Below are 12,424 nucleotides of genomic sequence, written 5' to 3' on the forward strand. Positions count from 1 at the left end.
ACCCTCCCCAATGTCTGTCACCCAGCCTCCGCATCCCTCCCACCCCCCACCACTCCAGCAACCCTCAATTTGTTTCCTGAGACTAAGAATTCCTCATATCAGTGAGATCATATGATACATGTCATTCTCTGATTGACTTATTTCACTTAACATAATACAATACCCTCCATCCATGTTGTTGCAAATGGCAAGATTTTGCGGGTTTTGATGGCTGCATAATATTTCATTGTGTGTGTGTATATATATATATATACCACATCTTCTTTATCCATTCATCTGTTCATGGACATCTTGGCTCTTTCCATAGTTTGGCTATTGTGGACATCGCTGCTATAAATATTGGGGTGCACTTACCTCTTTGGATCACTACATTTGTATCTTTGGGGTAAATACCCAGTAGTGCAATTGCTGGGTCATATGGTAGCTCTATTTTCAACTTTTTGAGGAACCTTCAGATTGTTTTCCAGAGTGGCTGCACCAGCTTGCATTCCCACCAACAGTGTAGGAGGGTTCCCCTTTCTCTGCATCCCTGCCAACGTCTATCATTTTCTGACTTGTTAATTTTAGCCATTCTGACTGCTGTGAGGTGGTATCTCATTGAGGTTTTGATTTGGATTTCCCTGATGCTGAGTGATGTTGAGCACTTTTTATGTGTCTGTTGGCCATTTGGGATGTCTTCTTTGGAAAACTGTCTGTTCATATCTTCTGCCCTTTCCTTGATTGGATTTTTCATTCTTTGGGTGTTGAGTTTGATAAGTTCTTTATAGATTTTGGATACTAGCCCCTTATCTGATATGTCATTTGCAAATATCTTCTCCAATTCTGTTGGTTGTCTTTCGGTTTTGTTGACTGTGTTCTTTGCTGTGCAAAAGCTTTTTGTCTTGATGAAGTCTCAATAGTTCATTTTTGCCCTTGCTTCCCTTGCCTTTGGAGATGTTTCTAGGAAGAAGTTGCTGCGGCTGAGGTCAAAGAGGTTGCTGCCTGTGTTCTTCTCTAAGATTTTGATGGATTCCTGTCTCACACTAGGTCTTTCATCCATCTTGAGTTTATCTTTGTGTATGGTATAAGGCATTGGTCCAGTTTCCTTCTTCTGCATGTGGCTGTCCAATTTTCCCAACACCATTTGTTGAAGAGACTGTCTTTTTTCCATTGGACGTTCTTTCCTGCTTTGTCAAAGATGAGTTGACCATAGAGTTGAGGGTCCATTTCTGGGCTCTCTATTCTGTTCCATTGATCAATGTGTCTGTTTTTGTGCCAGTACCATACTGTCTTGATGATGACAGCTTTGTAATAGAGCTTGAAGTCTGGAATTGTGATGCCACCAGCTTTGCTTTTCTTTTTCAACATTCCTCTGGCTATGCGGGGTCTTTTCTGGTTCCATACAAATTTTAGGATTATTTGTTCCATTTCTTTGAAAAAAGTGGATGGTATTTTGATGGGAATTGCATTAAATGTGTATATTGCTCTAGGTAGCATTGACATCTTCACAATATTTGTTCTTCCAATCCATGAGCATGGAATGTGTTTCCATTTCTTTGTGTCTTCCTCAATTTCATGAGTATTTTATAGTTTTCTGAGTACAGATTCTTTGCCTCTTTGGTTAGATTTATTCCTAGGTATCTTACGGGTCTGGGTGCAATTGTAAATGGGATCGACTCCTTAATTTCTCTTTCTTCTGTCTTGTTGTTGGTGTATAGGAATGCCACTGACTTCTGTGCATTGATTTTATATCCTGCCACTTTACTGAATTCCTGTATGAGTTCTAGCAGTTTTGGGGTGGAGTCTTTGGGGTTTTCCACATAAAGTATCATATCATCTCAAAGAGTGAGAGTTTGACTTCTTCTTTGCTGATTCGGATGCCTTTATTTCTTTTTGTTGTCTGACTGCTGTGGCTAGGACTTCTAGTACTAAGTTGAATAGCAGTGGTGATAGTGGACATCCCTGCTGTGTTCCTGACCTTAGGAGGAAAGCTTTCAGTTTTTTTCCATTGAGAATGATCTCTGTGGGTTTTTCATAGATGGCTTTTATGATATTGAGGTATGTGCCCTCTATCCCTACACTTTGAAGAGTCTTAATCAAGAAAGGCTGCTGCTGTACTTTGTCAAATGCTTTTTCTGCATCTATTGAGAGGATCATATGGTTCTTGTTCTTTCTTTTATTAATGTATTGTATCAAACTGATTTGATTTGCAGATGTTGAACCAACCTTGCAGCCCAGGAATAAATCCCACTTGGTCATGGTGAATAATCCTTTTAATGTACTGTTGGATCCTATTGGCTAGTATTTTGGTGAGAACTTTTGCACCCATATTCATCAGGAATATTGGTCTGTAATTCTCCTTTTTTGATGGGGGCTTTGATTTTGGGATCAAGGTAATGGTGGCCTCATAAAACGAGTTTGGAAGTTTTCCTTCCATTTCTGTTTTTTGGAACAGTTTCAGAAGAATAGGTATTAATTCTTCTTGAAATGCTTGGTAGAATTCCCCTGGGAAGTCATCTAGCCCTGGGCTCTTGTTTGTTGGGAGATTTTTGATGACTGCTTCAATTTCCTTAGTGGTTATAGGTCTGTTCAGGTTTTCTATTTCTTCCTGGTTCAGTTTTGGTAGTTGATACATCTCTAGGAATGCATCCATTTCTTCCAGGTTATCTAATTTGCTGGCATAGAGTTGCTCATAATATGTTCTTATAATTGTTTATATTTCTTTGGTGTTGGTTGTGATCTCTCCTCTTTCATTCATGATTTTATTTATTTGGGTCATTTCTCTTTTCTTTTTGGTAAGTCTGGCCAGAGGTTTATCAATCTTATTAATTCTTTCAAAGAACCAGCACCTAGTTTCGTTGATCTGTTCTACTGTTCTTTTGGTTTCTATTTCATTGATTTCTGCTCTGATCTTTATTATTTCTCTTCTCCTGCTGGGTTTAGGCTTGATTTGCTGTTCTTTCTCCAGCTCCTTTAGGTGTAGGGTTAGGTATATATGAGACCTTTCTTGCTTCTTGAGAAAGGCTTGTATTGCTATATACATTCCTCTTAGGACGCCTTTGCTGCATCCCAAAGATTTGGAACAGTTGTGTTTTCATTTTCATTGGTTTCCATGAATTTTTTAAATTCTTCTTTAATTTCCTGGTTGACCCATTCATTCTTTAGTAGGATGCTCTTTAGCCTCCATGTATTTGAGTAATTTCCAACTTTCCTCTCGTGATTGAGTTCTAGTTTCAAAGCATTATGGTCCAAAAATATGCAGGGAATGATCCCAATCTTTTGGTACCTGTTGAGGCCTGATTTGTGACCCAGGATGTGCTCTATTCTGGAGAATGTTCCATGGGCATTAGAGAACAATGTGTATTCTGTTGCTTAGGGATGTAATGTTCTGAATATATCTGTGAAGTCCTTTTGGTCCAGTGTGTCATTTAAAGTCTTTATTTCCTTGTTGATTTTTTGCTTAGATGATCTGTCCATTTCAGTGAGGGGGGTGTTAAAGTCCTCTACTATTATTGTATTCTTGTCAATGTGTTTCTTTGATTTTGTTATTAATTGGTTTATATAATTGGTTGCTCCCATGTTAGGGGCATAGATATTTACAATTGCTAGATCTTCTTGTTGGATAGACCCTTTAAGGAGGATATAGTGCTCTTCCTCATCTCTTATTATAGTCTTTGGTTTAAAGTCTAATTTGTCACTCTTTTTCGTGGTGCCTCAGAGGCGGGAGGCTGCTTCAGGATGAAGCTGAACATCTCTTTCCCAGCTACTGACTGCCAGAAACTCATTGAAGTGGATGATGAACGCAAACTTCGTACCTTTTATGAGAGGCGTATGGCCACAGAAGTTGCTGCTGATGTTCTGGGTGAAGAATGGAATGGTTATGTGGTCTGAATCAGTGGTGGCAATGACAAACAAGGCTTCCCTATGAAGCAGGGTGTCTTGACCCATGGCCGTGTCTGCCTGCTGCTGAGTAAGGAGCATTCCTGTTATAGACCAAGGAGGACTGGAAAAAGAAAGTGCAAATCTGATCGGGGTTGCATTGTGGATGCCAATCTCAGTGTTCTCAACTTGGCCATTGTACAAAAAGGGGAGAAGGCTATTCCTGGACTCACTGATACTACTGGGCCTCATCGCCTGGGGCCCAAAATAGCCAGCAGAATCCGCAAACTTTTCAATCTCCCTAAAGAAGATGATGTCCGCCAGTATGTTGTGAGAAAGCCCCTAAACAAAGAAGGTAAGAAACCTAGAACCAAAGCACCTAAGATTCAGTGTCTTGTTACTCCACGTGTCCTCCAGCACAAACACTGGCTTATTGCTTTGAAGAAGCAGTGCACTAAGAAAAATAAGGAAGAGGGTGCAGAATATGCTAAACTTTTGGCCAAGAGAATGAAGGAGGCCAAAGAAAAATGCCAGGAACAGATTACCAAGAGACAGAGGCTGTCCTCTCTGAGAACTTCTCCTCTAAGTTTGAATCCAGTCAAAAATGAGATTTTCTAAGAATGACAAATAAATAAGATCAGACATCAAATAAAAATAAATAAATAAATAAATAAAATCTAATTTGACTGATATAAGGATTCCACCCCAGCTTTCTTTTGGTGTCCATTAGCATGGTAAGTGGTTTTCCACCCCCTCACTTTCAATTTGGAGCTGTCTTTGGGTCTAAAATGAGTCTCTTGCAGACAGCATATAGATGGATCTTGTTGTTGTTTTTTTTTTTTTTTTCCCAATCTGATACCCTGTGTCTTTTGACTGGGGCATTTAGCCCATTTACATTCAGGGTAACTACTGAAAGGTATGAATTTAGTGCCATTGTATTGCCTGTATAGTGACTGTTACTGTATATTGTCTCTGTTCCTTTCTAGTCTGTTACTTTGAGGCTCTCTCTTTGCTTAGAGGACCCCTTTCAATATTTCTTGTAGGGCTGGTTTCATGTTTGCAAATTCTTTTAGTTTTTGTTTGTCCTGGAAGCTTTTTATTTCTCCTTCTATTTTCAATGACAGCCTAGCTGGATATAGTATTCTTGGCTGCATATTTTTCTCATTTAGTGCTCTGAATATATCATGCCAGTCCTTTCTGGCCTGCCAAGTCTCTGTGGATAGGTCTGTTGCCAATCTAATGTTTCTACTATTGTAGGTTACAGACCTCTTGTCCTGAGCCACTTTCAAGATTTTCTCTTTGTCTATGAGACTTGTAAGTTTTACTATTAAATGTTGGGGTATTGACCTATTTTTATTGATTTTGAGGGGGGTTCTCTGTGCCTCCTGGATTTTGATGCCTGTTTTCTTCCCCAAATTAGGGAAGTTCTCTGCTATAATTTGCTCCAATATACCTTCTGCCCCTCTCTCTCTCTTTCTTCTTCTTCTGGGATCCCAGTTATTCTAATATGTTTCATCTTACGATATCACTTTTCTCTCAGATTCTGCCCTCGTGATCCAGTAGTTGTTTGTCTCTCTTTTTCTCAGCTTCTTTATTCTCCATCATTTGGTCTTCTATATCACTAATTCTCTCTTCTACCTCATTTATCCTAGCAGTTAGAGTCTCCATTTTTGATTGCACCTCATTAATAGCCTTTTTGATTTCGACTTGGTTAGATTTTAGTTCTTTTCTTTCTCCAGAAATGGTTTCTCTAATATCTTCCATGCTTTTTTCAAGCCCAGTTAGTATCTTTATAATTGTAATTCTGAACTCTAGTTCCAACATTTTACTAATGTCTGTATTGATTAGGTCCCTGGCAGTCGGTACTGCCTCTTGTTCTTTTTTTTGAGGTGAATTTTTCCATCTTGTCATTTTGTCCAGAGGAGAACAGATGAATGAAAGAACAAAATGCTAACAGGGTAACAACAACCCCAGAAAAATACACACTAAATAAATCAGAAGAGACCTGAAACCAGGGGAGAAGGGAAAGAAAGAAAAAAAAAAAGAATATGATCAAATATGATTAGGCTGGTGAACAGAGCAGTGCCACACACTAAATTTTGGGCATATTTTGGTCTGGTAGAAGAAACTGCCTCCCAAAATTTTAAAGAAAGAAAAACTTATATATGTACAAAAATAAGGGTAAATATGATGAAGGGATAGGATATGACTGTAAAGATGAAAATTATAAAAGATTTTATAAAAGGAATTGATAAGTTAGTTGAAAAAAGAAAGAAGAGAAATTTAAAAAAAAAAAGGGAGAGAATGTGATCAGGCAGGCAACTAGAACAAAGTCATACACTAGAGATTTAGGGTATATTTTGGTCTGTTAGAAGAAACTGCATCCCAAAAGAGAGAGAGAACAACTTCTATATATATGCCAGAAATAAGGTTAACTACAATGAAGGGACAGAATATGACTTTAAAAATGAAAAATAAAAAGGATTTTTAAAAAAGGGATTGATAAGATGTTGGTTGAAAAAGGAAAAAAATTTCAAAAAAAATAGAAAAAGAAAAAAAAGAAAATTAAAAAAATTAACTTTGAAAGACTAAAGAATCAGGGGGGAAAAAGCCATGAATTCTATGTGCTGTATTCCCCTAGCGCTGGAGTTCTGCAATTCTCATTGATCAGTAAACTTGGTCTTGGCTGGCTGTTCTTGCTGATCTTCTGGGGGAGGGGCCTGTTGCTGTGGTTCCCAAATGTCTTTGCTAGAGGCAGAATTGCCCCGCCCTTGCAGGGGGGGGCGCTGTGCTACAATCTGCTCCGGTTTCCTCTCTGGAGCTTTTGTTCCCGGCAAGCTCTCCATACAGCTTTGGAGGATGAGAGTGAAAATGGCGGCCTCCCAATCTCTGCCCCAGAGGAGCCGAGAACTCACGCCCCACACCTCAGTGCGTCCCCAGAGAAAAGCAGTCAGTCACTTCCGACTCCCCGGTCTCCAGCCACACTCTGTGCTCACCCGGCCTGTGACTGAGCATTTCTATCTCTGGCACCTGACCCCGTGTGGAGTCTCCAAACCCAGCAGATCCCTGTGGTACGCTCCCACGCTGCTCCTCCCAGGGGAGGAAGGGGAGTCTCCCCGGATCTGCTGCCTGTTGGGTCCCTGCTGGAAGAGCAGTGGCCTGTCTGTGCCACAGATCATGGTTTATGGCAACCCCGAGCTGAGAGCCCATGCCTTGGCTCCGTCTCTGCAGCCGGCTTCCCTGCCACACTCAGGCACCCCGGTCTTTCTGTGGCCTCGAGGGTCCTGAGACCACACTGTCCCAGAGAGGGTTCCACGCCCCCGCTTAGCCACTGGAGTGACATCTCTCAGTGGAGCAGATTCTAAAAGTTCCAATTTTGTGCTCCACTGCTCTATCACTTGCCAGTAGTGGCTAACGGAGGCCTCCTCCCCCCGCAGTCTATCTTCCCGAATATCACCTTGGATTCACTTCTCTGCACGTCCTACCTTCCAGAAAGTGGTCACTTTTCTGTTCAGAGAGTTGCTGTATCTTTTCTTCAATCTCCTGTTGAGTTTGTATGTGTTCAGAATGGTTTGATCCCTATCTAGCTGAATTCCTGGGACCAGACGAAATTTAGGTCTCCTACTCCTCCACCATCTTGCTCCTCCTCCCTCTCATAATTTCTTATATATATTTTTATTTATTTTTATTTTTATATGTCCGTGTCCAGCAATTGCCTACAACCCTTTTCCTGGCTTTATCTGCCTCCTTCCAATCCATTTGTTACACAGAAGCCAAAAGATTCTTTCAAAGGGACAATCCCACTGTATTACTTCCTTCCTTAAAACTCTCCAATGACTTCAAATGCACTGGACACAAAACAAATTTATTTTTATAGCTACCAGAGTCTTCATGATCTGGCTCCCACACACTTCCCTACTTCCTCCCCACTACATTCCCCTTCCACAATCATTAGGCTCTGGTCCCCAGTCTTACTGCTCCTCAATGAGTGATTTCACTTGCTGTTCTCTTGCCTAGAAAGGTCCTCTCCCTATTTTCTCATAGCTGACCCCCTTTCTGACCATTCAGGTTGCAAGTCAAATCTTACCCTCTCCAGGAAATAGGAACACCTACTTTACAATAGCAATCCTTACATAGTTGCAATCTCACTGTCTTTTATACAGTACTATCCAGGAGCTAAGTAGTTTAAGGGAAAAGTTCCCAGAATTTGAGAGCCAGAACTGTATAAATCATGCAGCCCAAATTTGTACTCAATGCAGAAGTCCTACCCCCTATAACATCCATGACAGCTATTCCTTGATCATTTCCAGTCCATTACCTAAGACAACACATTCTACAACTGAAAAGTTTGAATTATTACTCTTTCCAATCATGTGTTTAAATTTGCCTCTCTAAAACTTCCACCATACATTTGCCCTATAGACCAACACAAAATGAGTCTGTTCCTTTTCTCACATGATATTTCTTCAAACATAGAATCACATCAATTCTTCCTTTTTCTCCTTTGAGGCCAAGAGTTTTCATTGTCTTTCATTGTTTCCTTTATAAATTGTTTCCCAAGTCCCTGATCATTCTGGTTATTTTCCTTTGTATATGCTTGAATTTATCAGTGGTAAACACAAACAAACAAATAGTAAATTCATCTGTTTCATGGAACATTACACTGACCTTCCCCCATTTTGGCTCTGTGGCCAGACTAAGATGGAGTAAGTGTTTATCACAGTTGACTCATATTTAGAAGATATGGATTAAGATTTTGTCACTTTAGTGATGTTCCAAATCCTCTGCCAGATATTATTTGAGGATATGCAACAGCAAGAGGAGAATTATGCTGTTCAACTTCAGATTTCCTGGGCTTTTAATGTTTTCAGTATGGTTGGCTTAAAGGCAAGAATTCCCTCTTATTTGAATAGGTCGTATTTAAGAAACAAAACAAATGAACAAAGAAGAAAAGAGACAAATCAAAAAACAGACTCTCACCTATAGAGAACAAACTGATGGCTACCAGAAGGGAGGTGGGTGGCGGGATGGGCGAAATAGGTAAAGGGGATTAAGAGTACACTTATGATGAGCACTGAGTAATGTATAGAATTGTTGAATCACTATATTGTATACCCGAAACTAATATAGCACTGTATGTTAACTATAGTGGAATTAAAAGAAAAAAAAAAAAAAGAAATGGTTGTGCCTACCTGTAAACAAACAAACAAACATACATACAAAAAGAATTCCTTCTTATTTGACACTTTCCAGGTGGGTTAAAGGATTTACTTTAAAATTTAAACCTCAACCTGGTTTTCTGACCCCGTTTGATGGTTCTTTCTCAGCAAACCTGCTTATAATGTTCTGGCTCTCAGAAAAAGGTTTTCAGGAGCAAAGGGCAGTGAACCTGAGAGCAGCTTCTCAGATCTTTGTTTCTTTCCAGGCACAATCTCAGATGCTAACTCACAGGTTTCCTTAGTTCAGGTGCTAATTATTCTGCTTATCCTTTCTTTTCCTTCTAAATAATATCCGTACTTTAAAACAGATTGAAATACAATGCTGCAAGCACCAGAATTATAGTTCCAGATGGCCAAATGTATTTTCTGCCAAGACCTTGGGAATTTCCTTCTGCTCTTGTTCAAACAAGTACTGACTTTCTGACCTCCAAGACATGCACTGAGGTTCATGTTTTTCAATTCTCATCCCAAAGCAGTAGGTGATCTAAACTATCTAGGTCCTTCCTGCCTTACATTAAACCTGCTATTGGCAAGTAGAATGGAAAATAGTGTGAAACTAAGACTGAAACATTCCTGACTCGGCAATGTGCTGAGATTATCATAATTTATGCTCTAAGGCATTTGTAACCCTGATCATTTCTGTATGTCTTTAGCATGCTACTGTCCATCCATGGAGGATGCAATCAATAAGCATGTGTCCAAAGAGAGAAGTGACTGGCATTATAGGTGTTCCTCTAGGTCTCCCATATGCACAAAGATGCATAGGGTACTTAACATCTACCACAACCAAATGAACCAATTCTTTGCTTTGCCCACCAAATTCCTGGAAGGGCCAGAGAGCCATCACAATAAAGTCATATCTTTTTTCTCTTTGAAATCTGCCTTCCCTGTTTCTGAGCCCTGGTCTTCCCTTCCTGAGACTCAATGCCTTCAGTCATTGTGCTTTCATTTGACCACAGCCCTTGCTGCAAGACCCTACTCAGACTTGCATTCTATAGCATTTACTTATACTTCCCTCCAACAAACTAACAAATAAAAAACCCAAACCCACATCTGTACTGTGCCTCTTACTCTCAGGGCCCCAAAATATGTCTAGAAACTAACTTAAGATAGAAATAATAATGATAGCTTGTTAACCTAGTGGTTAAACATATGAGTTTTTGGAGCCAATTGCCTGGGTTTGATGGCCAGCTCTACCACCTACTGGTAGTGAAGCCATGGACAAGTTACTCAAGCTTTCTGTGCCTAAGGTTTCTCACCTGTAAAACAGGGCTAATAAAGCTATTTAATACAGTTGTTAGTAGTATTAAATTGAGGTAAAATTCTTTAAAAAGTATTTGGCACATTATACATGTTCAGTAAACACTAGATATTGCTCCTTCCAGTTAATACGACCAATTAAGCACTTTAGAGGCCTTGACGCAGATGAGCCAAGGTAACAACTCCATCCAACTACTCACCAAGACCTAATAATTCATCCCCCTTAACACCTACTTAAAGATTCCCATTTTCATTCCCTCAGCCATTGCTTAAGTTTAAGACTTCATCTCTTTCTCTTTCTGGACTTCCTAAATAGTTTCCTTACCAGAGAGAACTGTCTAAAATGTAAACTTTAGTGCTTAAAAAACTTCACAAAATCTCCTTACTGCATGCAGGATAAAGTCTAAACTCTTTAGCACAACATTTAACATCCTCCAAGATTGGGCCCCTGTCCACCTTTCCAGTTTCTTTCCTCTTTTTTCTTCTCTCTCACATCAATCCTCTAGCTACACTAAAATGTTTGTGTCCCCCAGTGAGCTAGAGACTAAACTTTGTACTGAAAAAAACAGGGGAGACCTAGAACTTAAAGACATGTGGGTGATGTATATAGAACCTAATGACACGTGTTTTCTGGGAATTTTTATTTTATTGTATTTATTGTATTTATTTATTTATTTATTTATTTATTTATTTTTAAGATTTTTTTTTTTTAAGTAATCCCTATACCCAACATGGGGCTCAAACTCACAACCCTGAGATCAAGAGTCACATGCTCTACCAAATCAGCCAGCCAGGCACCCCTTTCCAAGAATTTTTAATGGGAAGGTTAACAGTATTTCAAAAAAACAATGAGACTCAAGGACACAACATCTCACCTCCAGTACAACTGTACAAGGGTTGTGAGAGAAAAAAATTGCCTTCACTTGAACAGGTTGTGGGAGAAGTGGTGTCTACAAAGGTGATCTGGATTTTGTTAGGACAAGCTAATGAAGAGAGTAATGGGGAAAGAGGTTGTGTATCTAGGAGACTTTCCTGAGGCTTGGCTGTGAGGACAAAGACTGCGAGAAGAAGGGTTTAGGGGATCTGATTGGGAAATGATGTGTGATGGAGTACAACTAAGGAATATATGGAACAGTGTGAGGTGAAGAGAGGTGGGATACCATGAGGGTAAGCTCAGTTCTGACCACAGTGCCTCCCTGCATTTAGTCCTCAGGCAGTTTAAAGTTGTGAGATAAAGAGGAATATTGAGCACAGAGCTTGGGGGCCTGGAGAAGGTCCCAATCCAAGTGTGCAGAGCTCTGTGGGCCTCCCTTTAATCTTGACATGGAGCAACTATAGAGGTTCAAAAGAAACTCTATGAGCTTTCTTTCAATTGAGTAGATGCTAACCAATCATTGGTTTTATTCATTTATCAATTATTTATGGGTGCCTACAATGTACAGCACAGTGTTCTAGACTCTAGGTAAACAAATATGGCCTCTGTTCTTCTGGAATTTATAGTTTAGTGGAAGACAGACAGTTCCTAGGCCCAAAAGGAGAACTAGGAATTAAAACTGGAGATGTATACTAAGGTTTGTTTATTTTCTGAATTAACTTATGAGACTAATGGATGTGAGACTGAAATCATGAGGTTGATGCCCAAAAGCCACCCAAGAAATTACTCATTGCTTCATAATCATAATCTTTCTGTATATGTCATTTTCTTGCTGGTATGCTGTCCTTTTCTTGAGTTAACTTCAATCTGTAATTTACCATGTTCCACCATTTAAATATGAGAAAATGTTGCATGGAAGTAAATTTGGAAGAGATAGCAGGTATGAATAAATGGGAAAGACCCAAGCTCCACTTCATTTTTCTTGGTGGAGGTGGTGCAAAGTTGCCCATAATGGAATGCAGAAGTACCTTCAGCTGGAATGTGCCTTGAGCCCCTTTAGTCACACTGAAAAATATAAATCCAGGTATTTAAGACCATATGCTCAACTTCAGGTCTGTATATTCCCTCTATACTGTGTTGGGTCCCTATGACTCACCAGCAGAACATAACTGAAAGAATGCCAAACTCATACAGGAAGAATGCAACCCCTGGG

The 12,424-nt window shown here is 39.8% G+C and overlaps 1 pseudogene; it reads left to right on the forward strand.

Annotated features, from left to right (window-relative positions):
- The first annotated feature begins 3,705 nt into the window (after positions 1–3,705).
- Positions 3,706–4,476, forward strand: LOC118014537 (annotated as a pseudogene).
- The last annotated feature ends 7,948 nt before the right edge of the window (positions 4,477–12,424 follow it).

This window comes from Mirounga leonina, unplaced genomic scaffold, assembly GCF_011800145.1.
Source record: "Mirounga leonina isolate KUSES-001 unplaced genomic scaffold, KU_Mleo_1.0 Mir_154, whole genome shotgun sequence".
Taxonomy (NCBI): domain Eukaryota; kingdom Metazoa; phylum Chordata; class Mammalia; order Carnivora; family Phocidae; genus Mirounga; species Mirounga leonina.